Genomic DNA, 16,752 nt, shown 5'->3' on the forward strand with positions numbered 1-16,752 from the left:
ACATGCAGATTTATGTCGCCATTGGAATTTCTTTATAGATTGTTCAGTTTAATGCCAAAGCTGTCTGGAAGCAGCCGAAGGTCTGATCCATTTCATAGATAGGCTGATCTCCTATTTCCTCTTTGTAAGCTCAGAATAATCATAGCTAGAATTGGAAACCTATATGCTTACAGAAATACTTAATTATAGCTAAGTAATATTTTAACTTAGTTGACTTGAATGCATATCATTTACCATTTCCCTGACTTGAATGTTGCCTTTAGAATACATTTTTAAAATACTATATGCCTTCAAGAAACATTCAAGGATTTTTAAAAAATTGGATTATTTACTTAAATTTTATGGGATTAATTAATAATTAACACTTTCTTATTTCCCCACAGACAATAATTTATTTGATTCTAATGCATATCGTTCTTGATTTGATGTGCCCTGGCTTTTAATCTAATATCTTAATTGAAGAGTTATAAAATTCATCTTAGTTTTTAATTATCTGAGTGGCTTTAGTCTAATAATAGATCATTCAACCTGTTTATATACTATTTAATGATTATTATGACCATTATTTATGTATCAGCAAAACTGCTTCTTAACATTAAAAAAATTAACGGACACTTATTCAGCATGTTGTCTGCAGCTACAATTCAAGTAAAGGTCACTAAAATAAATGTTCTTTATGTGGTGTTTACTGAGCATTTTTGACATTAAAACCATTCTTTTTCTTTTTTCTTAGTTAAAGTTTAAGTTAAGAAATTTTCATGTAATGGTCTGTGAGCTCCGTAGTGTGCTGTAAAATGAAGCCTGTGGGACTGTCTAAAATACTATTGTATCTGGAATTATGCTACAGACTAAATTCTAAATGGCCCCTTTGAATGTATTAACTATAAGTTTTAAATGTCAAAATTGCCTTTTTAAAAATTTCCCTTAATTTTTAATCAGCACACAGAAAAAATTGACTTTTTAATTTTGGTGCACAGTTCTATGAATTTTACGTGTATAGATTCCTGTAACCACCACCACAACTAGGATACCAAAAAACTACATTGTACTATCCCTTAGTAGTCACACCCTTCCCCCATTCTAACTCCTGACAAGTACTCTTCTACATGACTATAGTTTTATCTTTTTAAGAATGTCATACAAATGGAATTACATAGTATGTAACCTTTCTGAGACTGGCTTCTTTCACTGGGTGTGTCTTTGAGCTTAGTACAAATTGTAGCAAGCGTCAGTGGTTCAATCCTATGTATTGCTGAGTAGTGTTCTGTTGTCTGGATATACCACCATTTATTTATCCATTTACCCCCTGAAGGACATTTGTTTCCAGCTTTTGACAATTATAAATAGAGATGCTACATATACCTGTGTATAGTTTTTGTGTGAATATAAGTTCCTAATTCTCTAAGGTAAATATCTAGGCCTGGGTCATATGGTAAGTGCATGTTTTTTGTTTTTTGTTTTTATAATAGGAGTATAGTTGCTTTACAATATTGTGTTAGTTTATACTGTACAGCAAAGTGAATTAGCTATACGTATACATATATCCCCTCTGTTTTGGATTTCCTTCTCATTTAGGTCACCACAGAGCACTGAGTAGAGTTCTCTGTGCTACAGTAGGTTCTCATTAGCTATCTATTTTACACATAGTATCAGTAGTGTATATATATCAATTCCAATCTCCCAATTCATCCCACCTCCTCCTTTCCCCTTGGTATCCATACGTTTGTTCTCTACATCCATGTCTCTATTTCTGCTTTGTAAATAAGGTCTATACCATTTTTTTCAGATTCCACATATATGTGTTAATATATGATACTTGTTTTTCTCTTTCTGACTTTCTTCACTCTGTATGACAATCTCTAGATCCATCCATGTCTCTACAAACGACCCAATTTCGTTCCTTTTTATGGCTGAGTAATATTCCATCTTCTTTATCCATTCCTCTGTTGATGGACATTTAGGTTGCTTCCATGTCCTGCCTATTGTAAATAGTGCTGCAATGAACATTGGGGCGCATGTGTCTTTGAATTATGGTTTTCTCTGGGTATATGCCCAGTAGAGGGATTGCTGGGTCATATGGTATTTCTATTTTTACTTTTTTAAGGAACCTCCATACTGTTCTCCATAGTGGCTGTATCAATTTACATTTCCACCAACAGTGCATGTGGGTTCCCTTTTCTTCACACCCTCTCCAGCATTTATTGTTTGTAGATTTTTTTGTTGGTTTGTTTGTTTGTTTTTTTAACATCTTTATTGGAATATAATTGCTTTACAATGGTGTGTTAGTTTCTTCTTTATAACAAAGTGAATCAGCTATACATATACATATATACCCATATACCCTCCCTCTTGCATCTCCCTCCCACCCTCCCTATCCCACCCCTCTAGGTGGCCACAAAGCACCGAGCTGATCTCCCTGTGCTATGCTGCTGCTTCCCACTAGCTATCTATTTTACATTTGGTAGTATATATAAGTCCATGTCACTCTCTCACTTCGTCCCAGCTTACCCTTCCTCCTCCCCGTGTCCTCAAGTCCATTCTCTACGTCTGCATCTTTATTCCTGTCCTGCCCCTAGGATCTTCATAAACAATTTTTTTTTTTTTAGATTCCATATATATGTGTTAGCAAACAGTATTTGTTTTTCTCTTTCTGACTTACTTCACTCTGTATGACAGACTCTAGGTCCATCCACCTCACTACAAATAACTCAATTTCGTTTCTTTTTATGGCTGAGTAGTATTCCATTGTATATATATTCCCCAACTTCTTTATCCATTCATCTGTCAATGGACACTTAGGTTGCTTCCATATCCTGGCTATTGTGAATAGAGCTGCAGTGAACATTGTGGTACATGACTCTTTTTGAATTATGGTTTTCTCAGGGTACATGCCCAGTAGTGGGATTGCTGGGTCATATGGTAGTTCTATTTTTAGTTTTTTAAGGAACCTCCATACTGTTCTCCATAGTGGCTGTATCAATTTACATTTCCACCAACAGTGCAAGAGTGTTCCCTTTTCTCCACACCGTCTCCAGCATTTATTGTTTGTAGATTTTTTGATGGTGGCCATTCTGACTGGTGTGAGGTGATACCTCATTGTAGTTTTTTTTTTTTTAATTTTGGAATTTTATTAATTTTTTTATACAGCAAGTTCTTATTAGTTACTCATTTTACACATATTACTGTATACATGTCAATCCCAATCTCCCAATTCATCACACCACCACTACCCTCCTGCCCCGCCACTTTCCCCCATTGGTGTCCATACGTTTGTTCTCTATATCTGTGTCTCTCTTTCTGCCCTGCCAACTGGTTCATCTGTACCATTTTTCTAGGTTCCACATATATGCGTTAATATACGATATTTGTTTTTCTCTTTCTGCCTTACTTCACTCTGTATGACAGTCTCTAGGTCCATCCACATTTCCACAAATGACCCAATTACATTCCTTTTTATGGCTGAGTAATATTCCATTGTATACATGTACCACATCTTTTTATCCATTCGTCTGTCGATGTGCATTTAGGTTGCTTCCATGACCTGGTTTTGTAAATAGTGCTGCAATGAACATTGGGGTGCATGTGTCTTTTGAAATTATGGTTTTCTCTGGGTATATGCCCAGTAGTGGGATTGCTGGGTCATATGGTAATTCTATTTTTAGTTTTTTAAGGAACCTCCATATTATTCTCCATAGTGGCTGTTTCAATTTACATTCCCACCAACAGTTGAAGAGGGTTCCCTTTTCTCCACACCCTCTCCAGCATTTGTTTTTTGTAGATTTTCTGATGATGCCCATTCTAACTGGGGTGAGGTAATACCTCATTGTAGTTTTGATTTGCAGTTCTCTAATAATCAGTGATGTTGAGCAGCTTTTCGTGTTCTTCTTGGTCATCTGTATGTCTTCTTTGGAGAAATGTCCATTTAGGTCTTCTGCCCATTTTTGGATTGGGTTTTTTTTTTAAATATTCAGCTGCATGAGCTGTTTATATATGTTGGAAATTAATCCTTTGTTCATTGATTCGTTTGCAAATATTTTCTCCCATTCTGAGGGTTGTCTTTTCATCTTCTTTGTAGTTTCCTTTGCTTTGCAAAAGCTTTGAAGTTTCATTAGGTCCCATTTGTTTATTTTTGTTTTTATTTCCATTACTCTAGGAGGTGGGTCAAAAAAGATCTTGCTGTGATTTATGTCAAAGAGTGTTCTTCCTATGTTTTCCTCTAAGAGTTTTATAGTGTCCGGTCTTACATTTAGGTCTTTAATCCATTTTGAGTTTATTTTTGTGTATGGTGTTAGGGAGTGTTCTAACTTCATTCTTTTACATTTAGCTGTCCAGTTTTCCCAGCACCACTTATTGAAGAGACTGTATTTTCTCCATTGTATATTCTTGCCTCCTTTGTCATAGACTAGTTGACCATAGGTGCTTGGGTTTATCTCTGGGCTTTCTATCCTGTTCCATTGATCTATATTTCTGTTTTGGTACCAGTACCATATTGTCTTGATTACTGTAGCATTGCAGTATAGTCTGAAGTCAGGGAGTCTGATTCCTCCATCTCCGTTTTTTCCCCTCAAGACTACTTTGTCTATTCGGGGTCTTTTGTGTCTCCATACAAATTTTAAGACTTTTTGTTCTAGTTCTGTAAAAAATGCCATTGGTAATTTGGTAGGGATTACACTGAATCTGTAGATTGCTTTGGGTAGTATAGTCATTTTCACAATATTGATTCTTCCAATCCAACAACATGGTATATCCCTCCATCTGTTTGTATCATCTTTAATTTCTATCATCAGTGTCTTATAGTTTTCTGCATACAGGTCTTTTGTCTCCTTAGGTAAGTTTATTCCTATGTAGTTTATTCTTTTTGTTGCAGTGGTAAATGGGAGTGTTTCCTTAATTTCTCTTTCAGATTTCTCATCATTAGTGTATAGGAATGCAAGAGATTTCTGTGCATTAATTTTGTATCCTGCACCTTTACCAAAATCATTCATTAGCTCTAGTAGTTTTCTGGTGGCATCTTTAGGATTCTTTATGTATAGTATCATGTCATCTGCAAACAGTGACAGTTTTACTTCTTCTTTTCCAATTTGGATTCCTTTTATGTCTTTTTCTTCTCTGATTGTCGTGGCTAAGACTTCCAAAACTATGTTGAATAATAGTGCCGAGAGAGGACATCCTTGTTTTGTTCCTGATCTTAGAGGAAATGCTTTCAATTTTTCACCATTGAGAATGATGTTTGCTGTGGGTTTGTCATATATGGCCTTTATTATGTTGAGGTAGGTTCCCTCTATGCCCACTTTCTGGAGAGTTTTTATCATAAATGGGTGTTGAATTTTGTCAAAAGCTTTTTCTGCATCTATTGAGATGATCATATGGTTTTTATTCTTCAATTTGTTAATATGGTGTATCACGTTGATTGATTTGCGTGTGTTGAAGAATCCTTGCATCTCTGGGATAAATCCCACTTGGTCATGGTGTATGATCCTTTTAATTTGTTGTTGGATTCTGTGTGCTAGTATTTTGTTGAGGATTTTTGCATCTGTATTCATCAGTGATATTGGTCTGTAATTTTATTTTTTTGTAGTATCTTTTTCTGGTTTTGGTATCAGGTGATGTTGGCCTCATAGAATGAGTTTGGGAGTGTTCCTTCCTCTGCAATTTTTTGGAAGAGTTTGAGAAGGGTGGGTTTTAGCTCCTCTCTAAATGTTTGATAGATTTCACCTGTGAAGTCATTTGGTGATGGACTTTTGTTTGTTGGAAGATTTTTAATCACAGTTTCAACTTCATTACTTGTTATTGGCCTGTTCACATTTTCTATTTCTTCCTGGTTCAGTCTTGGAAGGTTTTACCTTTCTAAGAATTTGTCTGTTTCTTCCAAGTTGTCCAATTTATTGGCATAGAGTTGCTAGTAGTAATCTCTTAGGATGCTTTGTATTTCTGTGGTGTCTGTTGTAACTTCTCCTTTTTCATTTCTAATTTTATTGATTTGAGTCCTCTCCCTCTTTTTCTTGATGAGTCTGGCTAATGGTTGATCAATTTTGTTTATCTTCTCAAAGAAACAGCTTTTAGTTTTATTGATCTTTGCTATTGTTTTCTTTGTTTCTATTTCATTTATTTCTGATCTGATCTTTATGATTTCTTTCCTTCTACTAACTTTGGGTTTAGTTTGTTCTTCTTTCTCTTGTTCCTTTAGGCGTAAGGTTAGATTGTTTATTTGAGATGTTTCTTGTTTCTTCAGGTAACTTCTATTGCTATAAACTTCCCTCTTAGAACTGCTTTTGCTGCATCCTATAGGTTTTGGATCATTGTGTTTTTGTTGTAATTTGTCTCTAGGTATTTTTTTATTTCTTCAGTGATCTCTTGGTTATTTAGTAACGTATTGTTTAGCCTCCATGTGTTTGTGGTTTTTACGGTTTTTTCCCTGTAATTGATTTCTAATCTCATAGTGCTGTGGTCAGAAATGATGCTTGATATGATTTCAATTTTCTTAAATTTACAGAGGCTTGATTTGTGACCCAAGACGTGATCTATCCTGGAGAATGTTCCGTGTGCACTTGAGAAGAAAGTGTAATCTGCTGTTTTTGGATGGAATGTCCTATAAATGTCAATTAAATCTATCTGGTCTATTGTGTCATTTAAAGCTTGTGTTTCCTTATATATTTTCTGTTTGGATGATCTGTCCATTGATGTAAGTGAGGTGTTAAAGTCCCCCACTATTATTGTGTTACTGTCGATTTCCTCTTTTACAACTGTTAGCAGCTGCCTTATGTATTGAGGTGCTCCTATGTTGGGTGCATATATATTTATAATTGTTATATCTTCTTCTTGGATTGATCCCTTGATCAATATGTAGTGTCCTTCCTTGTCTCTTGTAACATTCTTTATTTTAAAGTCTATTTTATCTGATATGAGTATTGCTACTCCAGCTTTCTTTTGATTTACATTTGCATGGAATATCTTTTTCCATCCCCTCACTTTCAGTGTGTTTGTTTCCCTAGGTCTGAAGTGGGTCTCTTGTAGACAGCATATATACGGGTCTTGTTTTTGTATCCATTCAGGGAGCCTGTGTCTTTTTTTTGGAGCATTTAATCTATTCACGTTTAAGGTAATTATCGATATGTATGCTCCTATTACCATTTTCTTAATTGTTATGGGTTTGTTTTTGTGGGTCCTTTTCTTCTCTTGTGTTTTCCACTTGAAGTTCCTTTAGCATTTTTTGTAGAGCTGGTTTGGTGGTGCTGAATTCTCTTAGCTTTTGCTTGTCTGTAAAGCTTTTGATTTCTCCATCGAATCTGAATGAGATCCTTGCTGTGTAGAGTAATTTTGGTTGTAGGTTCTTCCCTTTCATCACTTTAAATATATCATGCCACTCCCTTCTGGCTTGTAGCGTTTCTGCTGAGAAATCAGCTGTTAACCTTATGGGAGTTCCCTTGTATGTTATTTGTCATTTTTCCCTTGCTGCTTTCAATAAGTTTTCTTTGTCTTTAATTTTTGTCAATTTGATTACTATATGTCTTGGCATGTTTCTCCTTGGGTTTCTCCTGCCTAGGACTCTCTGAGCTTCCTGGACTTTGGTGGCTATTTCCTTTCCCATGTTAGGGAAATTTTCGACTATAATCTCTTCAAATATTTTCTCAGGTCCTTTCTCTCTCTCTTCTCCTTCTGGGACCCCTATAAGGCGAATGTTGTTGCGTTTAACGTTGTCCCAGAGGTCCCTTAGGCTGTCTTCATTTCTTTTCATTCTTTTTTCTTTATTCTCTTCCACAACAGTGAATTCCACCATTCTGTCTTCCAGGTCACTTATCCGTTCTTCTGCCTCAGTTATTCTGCTGTTGCTTCCTTCTAGTCTGTTTTTCATTACAGTTATTGTATTGTTCATCTCTGTCTGTTTGTTCTTTAATTCTACTAGGTGTTTGTTCTTTAGTTCTTCTAGGTCTTTCTTAAACATTTCTTGCATCTTCTCGATCTTTGCCTCCATTGTTTTTCAGAGGTCCTGGATCATCTTCACTATCATTATTCTGAATTGTTTTTCTGGAAGGTTGCCTATCTCCACTTCATTTAGTTGTTTTTCTGGGGTTTTATCTTGTTCCTTCATCTGGTACATAGCCCTCTGCCTTTTCATCTTGTCTATCTTTCTGTGAATGTGGTTTTTGTTCCACAGGCTGCAGTATTGTAGTTCTTCTTGGTTCTGCTGTCTGCCCTCTGGTGGATGAGGCTATCTAAGAGGCTTGTGCAAGTTTCCTGATGGGATGGACTGGTTGTGGGTAGAGCTGGGTGTTGCTCTGGTGGGCGGAGCTCAGTAAAACTTTAATCCGCTTGTCTGCTGGTGGGTGGGGCTGGGTTCCCTCCCTGTTGGTTGTTTGGCCTGAGGCAACCCAACACTGAAGCCTACCTGGGCTCTTTGGTGGGGCTAATGGCGGACTCTGGGAGGGCTCACGCCAAGGAGTACTTCCCAGAAGTTCTGCTGCCAGTGTCCTTGTCCTAACAGTGAGCCACAGCCACCCCCTGCCTCTGCAGGAGACCTTCCAACACTAGCAGGTAGGTCTGGTTCGGTCTCCTATGGGGTTACTGCTCCTTCCCCTGGGTCCCAATGCACACACTACTTTGTGTATGTCTTCCAAGAGTGGAGTCTCTGTTTCCCCCAGTCCTGTCAAAGTCCTGCAAGCAAATCCCACTAGCCTTCAAAATCTGATCCTCTAGGAATTCTTCCTCCCGTTGCTGGACACCCAGGTTGGGAAGCCTGACGTGGGGCTCAGAACCTTCACTCCAGTGGGTGGACTTCTGTAGTATACGTGTTCTCCAGTTTTTGAGTCACCCACCCAGCAGTTATGGGAATTGATTTTATTGTGATTGCGCCCCTCCTACCATCTCATTGTGGCTCCTCCTTTGTCCTTGGATGCGGGGATCTTTTTTGGTGATTTCCAGTGTCTTCCTGTCAATGACTGTTCAGCAGTTAGTTGTGATTCTGGTGCTCTCACAAGACGGAGTCCGGTTTTCTATTTTTTTTATATGAGTGGATGTTGAAATTTGTTAAATGCTTTTCCTTTTTTTTTTTTTTTAAATGCTTTTTCTGAATTGATTAGATCCTGAGGTTTTCCTCTATACTATTAAATATTACACCAACCAAGTGTTGTTTTTTTTTTGGCTGTGTTGGGTCTTCGTTGTTGTGCACGGGCTTTCTCCAGTTGTGGCAAGCAGGGGCTACTCTTCGTTGCAGTGCACAGACTTCTCATTGTCGTGGCTTCTTGTGTTGCAGAGCCCAGGCTCTAGGCCCACGGGCTTCAGTAGTTGTGGCATGCAGGCTCAGTAGTTGTGGCTCGTGGGCCCTAGAGCGCAGGCTCAGTAGTTGTGGTGTGTGGGCTTTGTTGCTCCATGGCATATGGGATCTTCCTGGGCCGGCACTCGAACCCATGTCCCCTGCATTGGCAGGCAGATTCTTAACCACTGCACCGCCAGGAAAGCCCACCAACCGAGTTTTGAATTTTTAACCAGCTTTACATTTCCAGAATAAACTCTACTTGGTCATGGTATATTATTTCTTTTATGTATCATTGGATTCAATTTGCTAATATAGTTTAACAGCTTTATTGAGATATAATTCACATACAATAAAAGTTTTAAAGTGCTAAAAAACCTTTTTATAAAGTGTTAAATTCATGGTTTTTCATATAGTCACAGTATTATGCAACCAATACCATTATCTCATTTTAGAACATTTTAATCATTCAAAAAGCAACCCCATACTCATAAACAATGACTCTTCACTCCCTCCTTCCCCACAACTCCTGGCAACAAGTAATCCACTTTCTGTCACTCGTATAATGTATGGCTTTTTGTTTCTGGCTTTTTTTCACTTAGCATAATGTTTATTTATGTTGTAAAATGTATCTGTACCTCATTCCTTTTAATGGCCAAATTAATATTCCATTGTATGGATATGCATTTTGTTTATCCATTCATCTGTTGGTAGACATATGAGCTGTTTCCATTTTTTTGACTATAATGAATAATGTTGCTGTGAACAATAGTTTATAATTTTTTGTGTATACATGTTTTCATCTTTCCTGGATGTATATGTAGGGGTGGAATTGCTAGGTCATATGATAATTCTATGTTTAACTTTTTAAGGAATTGTCAAGCTGTTTTCCAAAGTACCTGTGCCAGTTTAAATTTCCACCAACAATATATGAGAGTTCCAATTTCTCTATATCTTTACCAACACTTGCTATTGCCCCTTTTTTGATTATAGCTATCCTAGTGAGTATAAAGTAATATCTCGTGGTTTTGACTTGCATTTTCCTAATAACTAATGATGTTGATCATCTTTTCAGATAGATTTTCTAGTATTTTGTTTAGGATTTTTGCTTCTGTGTTCATGAGGGATATCGGTCTGTATTTGTCTTTTCTTGTACTGCCTTTTTCTGATCTTGGTATCAGGGAAGTACTGACCTCATAAAAATAACTTGGAAAGTGTTTCCTCCTATTTTATTTTTCTGTGAAAAGACTGTGTAGAGCTGGTACTATTTCTTCTTTAAGTGTTTGGTAGAATTCACCCATGAAACCATCTGATCTGGAGATTTATATTTTGGAATGTTTTAAACTATGAATTCAACTTTTAAAATAGTTGTAAGGCTATGCAGTTATCTATTTCATTTTGGGTGAGTTTTAGTAGTTTGTGGTTTTCAAGGAATTGTTCCATCTCATCTAAATTGGTGATTATGTGTGTAGAGTTGTTTAGAGTGTTCCCTAATTATCCTTTTAATGTCTGCAGGGTCCATAGTAATAACCCCTCTTTCATTCCATGTATTGTTAACTTGTATCTTCTCTCTTTTAAATCATATTAGAGGCTTATTAATTGTATTGGTCTTTTCAAAGAACCAGCTTTTGGTTTCATTGATTTTCTCCTTTGCTTTTCTTTTTCAATTCCATTGATTTCTGGTGTGATATTTATTATTTCCTTCCTGCAGCTTGCTTTGAGTTTATTTTGCTCTTATTTTTTAGTTTTATTAAGGTGGAAGTTTAATTGACTTGAGACCTTCTTTAAACAGTTAATGCTATATATTTCCCTTCAAGCACTGCTTTAGCTGCATTGCACAAATTTTGACATGTTGTATTTTCATTTTTGTTCAGTTCAAAATATTTTCTAATTTCCCTTGAGACTTCCACTTTGACCTGTGGATTGTTTAGAAGTATGTTGTTTAATTTTCAAGGGAGAGTTTCCTGTTACCTTTCTGCAATTATTTCTACTCTAATTCATTATGGTCAGAGAACATACTTTAAATGATTTTGATTCTTTTAAATTTATTAAGGTTTGTTTTATGACCTAGTGTAAGGTCTGTCTTGATGGATGGCACTTGAATATATTCTGCAGTTGTTAGGTGGAATGTTCTATAAATGTCAATTGAACCTAGTTGGTTGTTAGTGCTATTCAGTTCTTCTATATCATGGCTTATTTTCTGTCTACTAGTTCTATTGATTACAGAGAAAGGAGTGTTCATGTCTGCAACTATAATTGTGAGTCTATTTCTTCTTTCAGTTCTGGCAAGTTTTGCTTCATGTATTTTGAAGCTCTTCTACAATTATTTACAATTATTATGTCTTCCTTGTGAAGTGACCCTTTTATTTTTATATAATGATTCTCTTTATCTCTGGTAATTTTCTTTGCTTTGAAGTCTACTCTTTCTCATATTAAGCCATTCCAGCTCTCCTTTAATTCGTATTATGGTATATCTTTCCCCACTTTTACTTTTAGCTTACCTATATCATTATATTTAAAGTGAGTTTCTTGTAGAAAGCATCTAATTAAGTCATTTTTTATCCATCCTGAAAATCTCTGTTTAATTGATGTGTTTATACATTTAATGTAAATATTGACATGTTTGGATTTAGATCTACCATTTTATTGTTTGTTTCCTCTATTTTTCATTCCTCTGTTTCCTCCTTTCTTGCCTTCTTTTGGAATATTTCAACTTTTTTTTTAGAATTCCATTTTAATTTATCTGTTGTTTTTTACTATATCTTTTGTTATAGATATTTTTAAATGGTTTCTTTAAGGATTACAAAATAAATACTTAACTTTTCACAGTCTACTTAGAATCAGTATTTTACCACTTCAAGTGGAGTGTAGAAACCATGTACCATATAAGTTCCTTTATACTTCCTGCTTTATATTGTAATCAAAATTGTCTTATATATTACATCTACCTACACTGAAACCTCATTAGACAGTGTTATGATTTTTGCTTTCAACTGTCAAACATATTTTAAAGAATTCAAGAGGAGGACAGTCTATTAAATTTACCCAAATATTTACCATTTTTATTGTCCTTATTTCCTTCCTGATGTTCTAAGTTTCCTTGTAATATAATTTCCCTTCTGTCTGAAGAATTTTCTTTAACAGTTCTTTCAGAGCAGGTCTGCTGACAATGAATTTTCTTAACTTACCTTTATCTGAGAATGTCTTTATTCTACTTTTATTCCTGATAGATATTTTTGCTGGGTATAGAATCCTGGTTGACTGCTCTTTTCTGTCAGCAATTTAAAATTCTTGTTCCATTTTTCTCCTGCCCTTCATGGTTTCAGTTGAGAAATTCACAGTTATTCAAATCTTTATTCCTATATAATTAACACATCATTTTTCTCTGATTGCTTGCAAGATTTTTTCCTTTATTTTTAGTCTTCGTTAGTAACTGGAATCATTATTTTTCTATTATTATCATTATTATGATTTGGTTTATCCTCTTTGGGGTTCACCAGAAAGCTGGAGCTTGTAGCTTTATTTACTCTGCTCTGTTTTGCTGCCTTCTCCCCACAGTTGCACCTGCATCTGGAGCCAAATGGTGGGAGGACAGAGAGAGACAAAAGAAAATAAATAAATAAAAATAAAAATAAAAACAAAAAACCAGCAGAGGCTCACACTCTCTTAGGACCACAGATACTTGATTGGAGAAGTTTTTCCTCCCTCAGAGTTTTAGGGGTCTGTGGGTCCCTGATGTCACAGCCACCACTGCAGGATTCCCTGGGAGCTGGGGCATGAGATAATGGAGAAAAGATTAAAAAATAAAAGAAAAATTATTTCCCCCTCTCACCCTGAGCATTAGAGGTCTCCTTTCCTAATCCTAAAGTCAGAACTAGGGAGATTCATGGGCACTCTCTCTGTGTTGATTCCCCAAGTCCAGGTTTTGGGCTGCCTTCAGACCAAGCTGGGGGATACCAGAGGATGAAAAACTGGTAAATTCACTAGTCAGTGGTATGTCAGATTCTACCCTTCTTCCCCAATTTCCTGCTAGTATTTTCGGAGTCCTCAAGTAGCTGCTACATACATTTTGTTCAGGTTTATTGCGGCATTCAGTGGGAGGAATGTGCTTACCCAGAATTGGAACCAAAATTGCTTTTGAAACTAAACAAATTTAAGTATTTCCCAATGTGTGCAAAACAAAAACTACTAATTTCTTTAGAATAATTTGTTTTATGCTTAAAATCCTCACTTGTTACAATTTATGTTGTAATTAAACATTGGTTCTCTTCTTCTCAATCACATGCTTTATGTTGCTGAGGAGAGATTCTTTACCAGCTAACATCATCCCAGATGGGAGTAATGTGGGTAGAGGTCCTCTCTCTTTTTGTGGGGTAAAGTTCCTTGTGGATATTTCTGGGAAATGTAGTCTTCTAAGTACCAAGGGAAAAAACCTGAGGAGAAACAAAAAATATTTTTAAAATAAGGATCTCAGAAATTATCTCCTGATAAACAAACAACAATTACATGGCTTACTTTGGTTTTGCTTTAAGTGTAAATAAGTCACTTATATAATTTAGGTGGGCCTTAGGGCAGATAAAATATTTCATCAATTAACTTACTAATTTAGCATTAGTTTTTTGTTTGTTTGTTTGTTTTTAGACAGAAGGCCTTATTTCACATGGCTTTTTCAACTACAATTTCCTATTTCTGCCACGATTGCTGTCATGTTTTTCCACAAAGCATAATATAATGATGGCCATCTGATAGGAGAATTCAGTTTAATTGAATGAGGGAAAAATATTACCAATGCAAAAAAAACTTATAGGCATTTGTTGCAAAATTATATGTATTGTTATAGAGTGATGGATTTACCACAAATCAGAGCTACAAAAAAGATTTAACTTTGAAAAGTAACAGTTAACTTAAAATAATTATTTTTTTCATGTACATCGTAAATATTAACTATTTCTCACCAGGCCAGTATTGCAGAGTCAGGATATGAAGTCGGTGAAGTCTCTTTACAAATACTTCTCTTGGAAAATACAGTTTAGGGTGGAGGGTACCAAGTACAGCCTTGCCAAAAGTAGACAGAGACTTTAGGACTTAAAAGTCTTAAGAGACTAGGATAGCATCTGGCCTTGTGTTCTTATAGAAGACTAGGGCCTGGCACAGTGCATGCTTGCTCTCTCATTCACTTAGTCAATATTTATTGAGCACCTGATATGTGTTAGGCACCATTGTAAGCACTGGGGATATGGCAGGAGACAAAACAAAGTCCCTTCCTTCATGGAGTGTACATTCTAGTGGGGGTAATAATGAAAGACTACAAATAGTAAAAATACAATCTGGTGGTGAAATACAGCAAAACTAGGGCAGAGGAAGTGAGGGAGGAGGGAATCACTATTTTATTTTGGGTGGTCAAGGAAGGCCTCCCTGGGACAGTGACATTTGAGCAGAGATCTGGAAGAAGTGACAGATGGTTTGAGCAGAGGAATGACAGAGCAGATAGTTAGGTCTGGTTCAGAAGGAGGGAGCCCCTTCCCATTGAGCCCCACTTCCCACACATGGAGCAGAAAAGAAACCAGGTCCAGAGAGTGAGTTAACTTATCTGAAGTTGCAGGGCTAGAAGTGGAAACGCTAGGCAGAGAGTCCAGTTTTCTTCACTTTTCCCACTTGTTTTTCCTCTTCTTCCCCTGTGATAGTGGGTGGAAGACAGACACAGAGGGGAAAGGTGTATAATAAACACTTACTTTAGGTTGTGAGTGCATATCTTTCCATCTTTCCAATGATTCACCATCTTAATACCTCAAGGAAAAACATTTTTGTTTTCACATATTTAAGATTCTTGCTATCATTTTTCTAAGTAGTGTGAGCGCTGTTTGCATTAAATACTCAGAGGTACTTGATTTGAAGAGTGAAAAATGTTCTCAGAGGAATTCGGATCAAATTACTATTTAAACCAAGCGTGTGACAGGGAGTAAGACTGCTATCATCATCCGATGTTACAGATGAGAAAGCTGAGGCTCATAGAGGTGAAGGGGCTTGCCCAGGGTCACACGACCTGTCAGTGGGCCAACGTGCTCTCCGCCAGGCCCCGCCGCCCAGCTCTAAGTGCAGGCCGGTGTGGAGGTGGGAGAGGCCCCTACTCCATGCGTGCTGGCGTCTCCTCTCGCGCCCTCTGGAGCAAGACACTAACTATCTCTTTAAGAAGGAAAGTGAAGCGGGCCGCTTACGCAGCTGCCGGCAAGCCGCCGACTGGCTGGTCCCCTCCATCCACCTCACCCTCCCTTCCCCTCCCTCCCTCCCTCCCGGCAGCCCCAGCCCCGGCGAGCACCCAGCTAGCCGCCTCCAGCAGGGGCTCCGGAGAGCAGTTCGGCGGCCTGGGCAGGGCAGCCGAAGCCATGGAAGCCTCCGCAGGTGATGACAGGAACCTCCCGGCCCACCGCCCAGCAGTGCCGCCGCAGCCCGGAGTGCCTAGTGCGGGGTGGGGGGAGGGGAGGCGCGGGCCCCGCAGGGGAGCGGCCGGAGCGCCAGGCGGACAGCCAGCCCTGCAGGCTTTCCGGCCGCGGCGGCCCAGCTGTCAGCGGCCGGAGACTCGGCGGCCCGCTGTCCCCGCCCGCGCTCACCCGCCCCTGTCTGTCTGTTTTCCCCACCGCCGCAGGTTGCTGATCTGGGCCAGGCAGCTGCAGCAGCGACTGCAGAGGCGCTGCGCCAAGCCGGGCCGGAGTGGTGAGAGCCGGCGGGGCTGCGGAGGGCGAGTGGACTCAGGTGAGGAGGCCTCGGCGGAGCAGGGATGGGGGCCTGTGCGGCACCGCGGCGGGCGGCGGGCGGCGGGCGGCGGGCGGGGGCTGCTCTCTGCGGTAGAATCCCTCAGAGGGCACCAGCCGAGGAAGGGTTAACTGTGACTCATTCTTACCATCCCTTCATTCCCCTACATCCTTCGAAGCGCCCCACCACCACCACCTAGAAATTCACTAATTAGAGGATGCTGGTGGCAGCAGAGAAGATGCCCAAAGTGGGCTATTTGGAGGATTTTAGGGATCACCCCATTCCTATTTGTTTTCCTCTTACGGCATTTGGCAAACGTTTAAGCCTCTTTCTTTCTTGGAGGAGGAGCAAAAGTACCTGGGGGTGGGGGAAGCATGGAACCCCACACCCAGCCCAAGGTCAAGTGCCAATGACTGCTTCCTTCCCATATTCTCCCCTGAGAAGAACCAGGGCCCTGCAGTAGATCTGGAAAAAAATGTCCATGACCCCTAGAGTAGGAGATCTAAGCCTCAGTCTCCATGGATCCTCCACGGTATGTGATGGTTTCTTCTGCTCCTCAGCAGGGAGCTGGGCTGTTGGGAACACCTACTAGCCTGGGAAGCGCCCATATTCCCTTACTCAGCCCTGCAGATTGAGGAGAGGCCTGGAGACACACTGCCTGTTTCCTCTGCCTTCTCTGCCCATCTGGAGGTGGGATGGGCTGGAGTTGCTTCCCAGAAAAAGGTGATCTCTGCAGGCAGGGTCGGGTAGGG

General features: G+C 38.8%; 1 protein-coding gene across 5 annotated transcripts in view; it reads left to right on the top strand.

The window, feature by feature from the left end:
- Positions 1–15,551: 15,551 nt before the first annotated feature.
- The window catches only part of SNPH (syntaphilin), a 41,514-nt gene continuing 40,313 nt past the window's right edge, over positions 15,552–16,752 (top strand). For 2 of the 5 annotated variants that reach the window (XM_059897812.1, XM_059897811.1), the window contains exon 1: positions 15,923–16,000. The gene's annotated coding sequence lies outside the window, so the exon portion shown is untranslated. Of the gene's footprint in view, positions 15,650–15,893; positions 16,001–16,752 lie in introns of those variants that run through there. The other 3 variants (XM_059897814.1, XM_059897815.1, XM_059897813.1) reach the window with 3 other exon arrangements.

Source organism: Balaenoptera ricei, chromosome 15 (genome assembly GCF_028023285.1).
Source record: "Balaenoptera ricei isolate mBalRic1 chromosome 15, mBalRic1.hap2, whole genome shotgun sequence".
Taxonomy (NCBI): domain Eukaryota; kingdom Metazoa; phylum Chordata; class Mammalia; order Artiodactyla; family Balaenopteridae; genus Balaenoptera; species Balaenoptera ricei.